This window comes from Bos indicus, chromosome 19, assembly GCF_029378745.1.
Source record: "Bos indicus isolate NIAB-ARS_2022 breed Sahiwal x Tharparkar chromosome 19, NIAB-ARS_B.indTharparkar_mat_pri_1.0, whole genome shotgun sequence".
Lineage (NCBI taxonomy): Eukaryota > Metazoa > Chordata > Mammalia > Artiodactyla > Bovidae > Bos > Bos indicus.
The window spans coordinates 7,782,314-7,791,298 of record NC_091778.1 but is presented as its reverse complement, the minus strand read 5'-3'; the positions used below and the strand labels follow the sequence as shown (position 1 = coordinate 7,791,298).

Sequence of the window (8,985 nt, the reverse complement as noted above, 5' to 3'; positions counted from 1 at the left end):
CTCCAAGCCATTGTTCCAAATCATAAGTTAATGATTACAATAAAGACAGCACAGAATATTAGAGTTGTAAAGGATCTTAGACGCTTATGTAAAATATGTCATTGCCTAGCCAAGAGTAAGGCAATGACATTCTTGGTGGCAAAGCCTGATGGGAAACTGTTCCTTCCAGTTTCCAAGCCAGGGTTCCTGCCTTAAACCATCAGGATGGCCTGAGATGATCCCCTGGTGTGTTTGTCCAATAGGCCTCCAACAGCTAGAAGAAGTGTTTTTTAGCTGTTGCTTCTGGGGTCTTGAGACAAGGACCAAAGAAAAGGCAGGAATGGAATAAGGATGAAGTAAGAATATTATTACCTTAAGTGAATTAGGCTGTGTTTTCTTTTCTCATATTATTCCAGAGTCATTTCAAAATTCCCGTAGCCAAGAATACAGCATGGCAGTTATAGAAGGAGCTTAGAGTCACAGCCCAGATATGTTCTAAACTCTTCCACCTGCTTGCCTTGCTTTCCTCAGCTGCAAAGTGGGTCTGAAAAGAGCTTCTATGTAGAGGAATGATTGTGAAGGTTAAGTTAGGTAGTCCATCTAAAGCTCTTACTTTGGTGGCTAGTACATTACAAGTAACTAGTATGTATTATATATCATTTTCACTAACAGTGTAGGTATAAAAATGATCTTCTTTTGTCAGATTAAAGAACTGGAGATCAGAACTGTAACATAATGCACATGTGGGGAGAACTAACATCTTTGGAGCACCTGCTCTAAGCTCATAACTGTGCTGGGAGGTAAATACTCACAATGATGAAATAAGCATCTCATTACCTCCACTGTTTCAGGGAAGAAACAGAGGGGATAGGGAGGCATGTTTAAGCAATTTGCTATTGTCGTCATTAATTTTTGAGATGCTCTGCTGTTTTATCTAATTTGTCTAAAAATTAGTCTGAATATTTATTACCAGTAGTGGTTCAAGTGCATTAAAAAACTGCATTTTTTTCAACTGCATTCATAGGGTTAACATATATTTAGAGAAACAAAACTGCCCCTAAGACACTTATTTGTCCTAAGCAGAATAAATTCTGTAAAAGCTAATGCATTTACTTATGATAAATGTTAAAATCTCATAATGTTGGCATTTGATATTTGCAATTACTCCACAGGATAAATTCATACAATGGAGTAATCCCAATTCTCCCACCCCCAGCCCACCCACAGCTTGATCTGGAGAAAGGCACTATTCATTCTTTTCAATTATCGTGTACTTTACATGATACTTTACATCACTTACTACTTGTGATTCATCAAGGCACTTGATGACTCACATCTCTCTAATCCTGTAATGCAACTCGAGTGTGCACTGAATTCTATTTGTCTCTCATAGAAGACTTCATTTCCATTTCTGCAGAGGCCAGGAAGCCTCTCCAATCTACCACTGTGGGAGCTGTCCACTGTCAGCCCTCTGTGACAAGTTACAGACTCAGATGGTATGAAAAGTAAGCATTTTTCACCAACAAGAATCACACCCAATAGCAGGTGTCAAAGCTGCAGCTGCCACTGGGAAGTGTGTACCATGACTGTATGAAGAAAGATGACTAAATCTGATTCAATATTTAAGGTCTTTCCAAAAACACATGACAGGTTTAACCTGAAGGACTACAGAGAACTAGTAAGATAACAGTGATAGCTAATGTTCATTGAGTGCCTACTGAATACCAGGCACCGGGCAGAGTGTTTCACAGGGGTCATCCCACTTAACCTACACAATGAGCTAATATGACGTATGGTCATCAATAAACTCACTTTGGGGAAATTAGGTAGATCAGATCAGATCAGTCACTCAGTCGTGTCCGACTCTTTGTGACCCCATGAATCGCAGCACACCAGGCCTCCGTGTCCATCACCAACTCCCAGAGTTCACTCAGACTCATGTCCATCAAGTCAATGATGCCATCCAGCCATCTCATCCTCTGTCATCCCCTTCTCCTCTTGCCCCCAATCCCTCCCAGCATCAGAGTCTTTTCCAATGAGTCAACTCTTCGCATGAGGTGGCCAAAGTACTGGAGTTTCAGCTTTAGCATTTCTTCCTTCCAAAGAAATCCCAGGGCTGATCTTTAGAATGGACTGGTTGGATCTCCTTGCAGTCCAAGAAATTAGATAGAGGGATAAGCAAAATCCCACTCATCTGTCTCCAGGTATAAGCCTGTCTTTCATGGATCCTTGCATGAAAGTCACAGGAGGTGGCTACTAATATACCTAATTTGATTTTTTGGGGGCCTTGGTAAACATTGAGAGGAAAGATGACTTTGTAGGAGGGATTTGGATGTTTTGGATCTTTGGATATAACATTATGCCAGTAATACCCAGGTGAACCAGGGGCTGAACTGACAGAGGATGATGGTCCTTCTTAGTCTTCCAATCTGCCTTCAATATAAAAATCACCTCTTAAGGGCAGAAGGAGAATTCCAGCAGGCTCTCCTGTGGGAGTATTTTCTTGCTCCACAAGCTAACCACTCCCTGACATGATTTTGGCAGGCTATATCATGCAAATGAACATATATTTTGTAAGAAAGGGAGAATTCCTGTGAATGCTAGGGTTTAGGTTTTAGCCTGGGACTTTTAACATGTTTTTAAGACATAAAAAAATCTTAGATATATACAAAGCTACCTTATCTTTCCATTTAGTTTAGGAAATACAGCTTTCATAGCTGCCTTTGGATTTTCTGAGTATACCTTAGTGAGAAGAAAACTCCAGAACATTTGTTCATGTACCATTCAGCTTTCTCTTACCTTGGACATGGGGTCTCTCTTCACGGCTGCTCCAGCAAAGGGCAGCCGCTGCTCCTTACCTCTGAGGCAGGGTAGCTCCTCTCGGCTACCGCTCCTGCCCTTGGGCATGGGGTGATTGCAGCTGCAGAATTAAAAGACGCTTCCTCCTTGGAAGAAAAGTTATGACCAACCTAGACAGTGTATTAAAAAGCAGAGACATTACTTTGCTGACAAAGGTCCATCTAGTCAAGGCTATGGTTTTTCCAGTGGTCATGTGTGGATGTGAGAGTTGGACTATAAAGAAAACTGAGCACCGACGAATTTATGCTTTTGAACTGTGGTGTTGGAGAGGACTCTTGAGAGTCCCTTGGACTGCAAGGAGATCCAACCAGTCCATCCTAAAGGAGATCAGCCCTGGGTGTTCATTGGAAGGATTGATGTTGAAGCTGAAATTCCAATACTTTGGCCACCTCATGCCAAGAGTTGACTCATTTGAAAAGACCCTGATGCTAGGAAAGATTGAGGGCAGGAGGAGAAGGGGACGACAGAGGATGAGATGGTTGGATGGCATCACCGACTCGATAGACATGGGTTTGGGTGGACTCCAGGAGTTGGTGATGGACAAGGAGGCCTGGCATGCTGCGGTTCATGGGGTCGCAAAGAGTCGGACACGACTGAGTGACTGAACTGAGCTGAACTATTCAGCAGTCTTTCAGGATCTATTGTGTGCATGTGTTTTGCTAAGCCTCGGTGATGCCTGATGAACAGGACAAACTTCATGCCTTCCATAAGCTTTAAGACAACGTAATAGGCACTTTTTATATTCTATGTAGATGCTCTGACTTCTTGACCTATACCACCTTTTTTCCCCTTAAAAGCTTATTTTAGCATTTTTTTCCCAAAGCAAACCTGCTGCTGATGAATTCCCTCAGTTTTTATTTGTCTGAAAAAGTTTTTATTTCTTTTTCAATTTTGCAGGGCTGTTTCATTAGATATAGAGTTTTAGGTCAGTGGTTTGTTCTTTCAAAATATTATATATTTCATTCCACCCTCTTTTTTTCAGGGTGGTTTCTAATGAGATGTCTCAGTTTAGTTACTCAGTTGTTTCCAACTCTTTGAGACCCCATGGACTGCAGCACGCCAGGCTTCCCTGTTCATCACCAACTCCTGGAGCTTGCTCAAACCATGTCCACTGAGTCAGTGATGCCATCCAACCATCTCATCCTCTGTCCTCTCCTTCTCCTCCTGCCTTCAGTCTTTCCCAGAATCAGGGTCTTTTCCAATGAGTCAGCTCTCTGCATCAGGTAGCCAAAATATTGGAACTTCAGTTTCAGCACCAGTACTTTCAAAGGTTGATTTCCTTTGAGATAGACTAGTTTAATCTCCTTGCTCAGGGAGACTCTCAAGTGTTTTCTCCAGCCACACAGTTTGAAAGCATCAATTCTTCAGCATTCTGCCTTCTTTATGATCCAACTCTCACAGGCATATATGACTACTGTTAATAAATTAATACACAGAAGAACTGTACAAAAAAGATCTTAATGACCTGGATGATCATGATGGCATTGTCACTAACCCAGGGAAAGACATTCTGGAGTGCAAAGTCAACTGGGCCTTAGGAAGCACTGCTGTCAATAAAGCTAATGGTGGCAACAGAATTCCAGTAGTATTTACAGTCCTCAAAAGTTGATGCTATCAAAGTGCTGCACTCAACATTTCAGCATATTTGGAAAACCCACCAGTGGCCACAGGACTGGAAAAGGTCAATCCTCATCCCAATTCCCAAGAAGGGCAGTACTAAAGAATGTTTACACCACCAGAAAACTGCACTAATCTCATGCTAGTAAGGTTATGCTCAAAATCCTGCACACGAGGCTTAAGCATTATGTGAACCATGAACTTCCAGATGTCCAAGTTGGGTTTAGAAAAGGCATAGGAACCAGAGATCAAATTGCCAACATTCTCTGGATCACAGAGAAAGCAAGGGAATTCCAGAAGAACATTTACCTCTGTTTCATTGACTACACTAAAGTCTTGAACTGTGTGGATCATAACAAACTGAGGAAAATTCTTAAAGAGAGGGGAATACCAGACCATCTTACCTGTCTCCTGAGAAACCTGTATGCCAGTCAAAAAGCAACAGTTAGAACTCTATATGGAACAACTGACTAGTTCAGGATTGAGAAAGGAGTACTACAAACCTGTTTATTGTCACCCTGTTTATTTAACTTATAAGCAGAGCACATCATGAGAAATGCTGGGCTGGATGAGTCACAAACTAGAATCAAGATTACCAGGAGAAATATCAACAACCTCAGATATGTGGATAATACCACTCTAAGAAAGAGAAGAGGGACTAAAGAACCTCTTGATGAGGATGAAGGGGAGCGTGAAAAAAAAAAACAGCTTAAAGCTAAATATTAAATAAACTCAGATCATGGCATCTGGCCCCATCACTTCATGGCAAAGAGAAGGGGAGAAGAAGTATCATTTAAATACCATAAAATTTATTCATTTTAAGTGTACAATTCAATGATTTTTAGTAAATTTATGGAATCATGCATCCTTCCACAGGCTTCCTACGTGACTCAGTGGTAAAGAATCTGCCTGCCAATGCACGAGACACAGGAGATAGGATTCCATCTCTGGGTCGGGAATGTCCCCTGGATTAGGAAATGGCAACCCACCCCATTATTCTTGCCTTAAAAATTCCATGGAGAGAGGAGCTTAGGGGTTACAGCAAATAGGGTCACAAAGAGTCAGACATGACTGATTGACTGAGGATCCTTCCCCAAGTCTAATTTTAGAACATTTGTGTTATCCCCAAAGAAACCTCTTGTTCATTTGTAGTCACCTCCTTATTTCCATTCCCAATCACAAACACCAAGCCACTTCCTGTCTCTACAGATTTACCTTCTCCAGATATTTCTCAGAATTTCTTTAAACCTCAGCTTCCTTATCTGGAAAAAAAGAAGAAGAAGAAGAAGGAGAAGAAGAAGGAGAAGGAGAAGGAGAAGAAGGAGGAGAAGGATGGGAAAAGAAGTAAAATCCCAACTCTCAAGCCAGACCCACAGAATCAGAAACTGGGAGTGGGGTCTCACTGTGAATTTTAACAGGTCCTGCAGGTGATTCTTATGCACCAGCATTTCAGGCACACACAAAAGGAGGGAGGACAGAATAATAAATATCTATTTGAAAGAAGAGTTCTTCCAAAGGATCTTCCAAACTCCATGCCAGCTCAATTCAATTTGTAGCTCTAGGGTAGGTCTTGGTGATGTCCTTAGAGACCCCCAGGCAATTCTAATGTGATTGAGCTTTGAGGAACACTCTCTGATCCATTTCTCTTCCAGATATTTGTGGAATAAATCTCTCATCACGTCTATCTCCACTCCAGTGTTATCTCTGGAAAAGGGGCTTTCCAGATACCCTTTGTCTGAAGTACATCACATCATCCCTGGATACCCCCTCTGCCATAGCCCCTCTTTTATCCCACTATACTTTTTTTGTCAGTTTCTCTGGTGGCCCCGATGGTAAAGAATCTGCCTGCAAAGTTGGAGACCTGGGTTCCATCCCTAGGTCGGGAAGATCTCCTGGAGAAGGGAATGGCAACCCACTTTAGTATTCTTGCCTGGAGAATTCCATGGACAGAGGAACCTGGAGGGCTGCAGTCCATGGAGTCAGAGAGTTGGACATGACTGAGTGACTAACACTTTCACTTTCTTTGTAGTATTTTTCAGCTACCATTTCATTATAGTCTATGAGTTTGTTCCCATCAATGAATGTGGCTCATTGTTTGAGAAGCTCATTCACTGAACCAGCAGCTCCAACTTCCTACTCCCTGCTTATGCCCAGTGCCTGTCAAGACACTACTACATGGGAGGCATGCAGTGAATATTTCCTGAATAAATGAATAATGTGGAATGGAGCAGAGATTTTATCCAAGAATATCTGCCTCTAAAAGCAATGTTCTTCCTGCCATATTATGTTGGATAGCACATAGTAGCTTTGCTCTAGCTTTGCTTAGCTTCTGGAAAGAGAATGTACTTCTGAATTGAAGCAAGCTGTATATTTGGTATTGAGCTTATCAAAGTAGACTGGTTCATGCATAGTTACTAATTATGAGGTATTGTGTGGCTCATTTAATAACTCTGGGTCTTATTGCCATCTATAAAATAGGAAAATAAATGCATCTATGCCTATCATATTGATTTGTTGAGAGGGATAAATGAAAACTTCTATGTAATAGCATTTTGTACGTTAAAACACCATCTAAAGATAAGTTATTACCATTACAAGATAGGGAGAAAGAAAGAGAAAGTGAGAAAAAGAAAAAAAAAAACTAGAAAAATGAAAAGGTGATAGTATAGGGCAGAGGGTATGGAAGAGACTTTCTGAATCTAAAATTATCTGGTTTAATAGAAAAATAGAAAATGAAATGGTATAAAAATGTATGTAAAACATAGTAATTGTCCAAAATCAAGATTCAGAATTATTTACATCTACTAAGAAGAAGCCATAATCTTCTTAATTTTAAAATCTAATTTGCTGGGGAGGTTCTAAGATGGCAGAGGAATAGGACAGGGAGACCACTTTCTCTGCCACAAGTTCATCGAAAGAACATCTGAACGCTGAGCAAATTCCACAAAACAATTTCTGAATGCTGGCAGAGGACATCAGGCACCCAGAAAGGCTGCCCGTTGTCTTCAAAAGGAATTAGGACAAAATATAAAAGACAAAAAGAGAGACAAAAGAGGTGGGGATGGAGATCTGTCCCGGGAAGGGAGTCTTAAAAGAGAAGTTTCCAAACACCAGGAAACACTCTCACCAGCGGTCTGTGGGGAATCCTGGAATCTCAGAGGACAACATAATCTCAGGAGGAAAAATAAATAAATAAATAAATAAAACCCACAGATTACGTGCCTAACATCTCCCAGGGCTCACAGCCACCACCAGCAAGGAGGGGCTGAACAGGGAGGCGTGGGCTGCATTGCTTAGGGTAAGGACTGAGCCTGAATGCCCTGAGGGCAATCGGAGGGAACTAACATAAGATAGTAACCCAAACTGTGGGATAGCCAGAGAGAGAGAGAGAGAGAGAGAGAGAGAGAGAGAGAAAAAAAAGGGAGAGAGAGAGAGAGAGAAAGAAGAAAGAGAACTATCCTGGTAAAAGCCCTAACCTGCGGCACTGCCAGGCCCGCTCACAGAACAAAGGACTGAGTGCTAGCTGTGGAGCTGCCCATCTCCTGCCAGAGACAGGCAGGCAAGGGCAGCCAGAGCCGGAAAGGGGCAATCACAGGCCCAGAGAGGCATCCTCTACCACACTGCAAACAGGCTCCATTGCTAACCGAGAGTTCTTAGGATTCTGGATGGTTGACATCCACCGGGAGGGTCGCAGCCAGAGATCAGCTCCCCAGAAGAGACTCACGGCACACCTGAGAAGACGCGCCCATTGAACACCCACAAAACCAAGAGGCCGGGACAGGGGAGGCGATAAGATGCACCACCCACCTGGGGATGACTGCGCTCCTGGTCACTTGAGCTGCTCGGACCTGGGAAAGGCACAAAACGCAGGCCCAACTGAGTCCGCGCCTTTGGGGAGTTCTCAAGAACCTGAATCTGAGTGGCTTAGACCTGGAAAGTGCACACAACCCAGGGCCCACCTCAGACAGTTCCCAGCAGAGCAACCTAGAGCCTGCGAAGTGTAGACCATGAAAGCACACATGCCATGAGTGGGGGCAAACCGAGTGCGGCTTAAACACTGTGAGCACTCCCCACACATGCCAGTGATATTTGTTTGCAGTGTTCCTCCCTCCCCACAGCACGACTGAACAAGTGAGCCTAAATAAGTGACGACCTTCGCCCCCTTGTGTCAGGGTGGAAATTAAACACTGAAAAAAACAGCAAACAGAAGAAGCTAAAGTAAACAGGGAACCGTTTTGGAAGTGACAGGTGCAACAGATTAAAACCCTGTAGTTAGCACTGACTACATTGGAAGGGGCCTATAGATCTTGAGAAGTATAAGCCGGATCAAGGAACTATCTGAAACTGAATTGATCCCACACTGTCCACAACAGCTCCAGAGAAATTCCTAGATATATTTTTACTATTATCATTTTTTAAATTAAAAAAAATATTTTTAAGCCCTTTATTACTCCTTTAATTTTCATTTTTATAATCTACTATTACCTTGCAAAAAAAAAAAAAAGACCCTGTTTTTAAAGCAAACTTCAT

The 8,985-nt window shown here is 42.3% G+C and overlaps 1 long non-coding RNA gene across 3 annotated transcripts in view; it reads right to left on the bottom strand.

Annotated features, from left to right (window-relative positions):
- LOC139177497 (uncharacterized) overlaps positions 1–8,561 on the bottom strand; it is a 28,058-nt gene extending 19,497 nt beyond the window's left edge. For all 3 annotated transcript variants that reach the window (XR_011561893.1, XR_011561895.1, XR_011561894.1), the window contains exons 1-2: positions 8,263–8,561; positions 2,779–2,948 (exon numbers count right to left, since the gene is read on the bottom strand). This is a non-coding gene — a long non-coding RNA (uncharacterized lncRNA). The remainder of the gene's footprint in view (positions 1–2,778; positions 2,949–8,262) is intronic.
- Between the last annotated feature and the right edge of the window lie 424 nt (positions 8,562–8,985).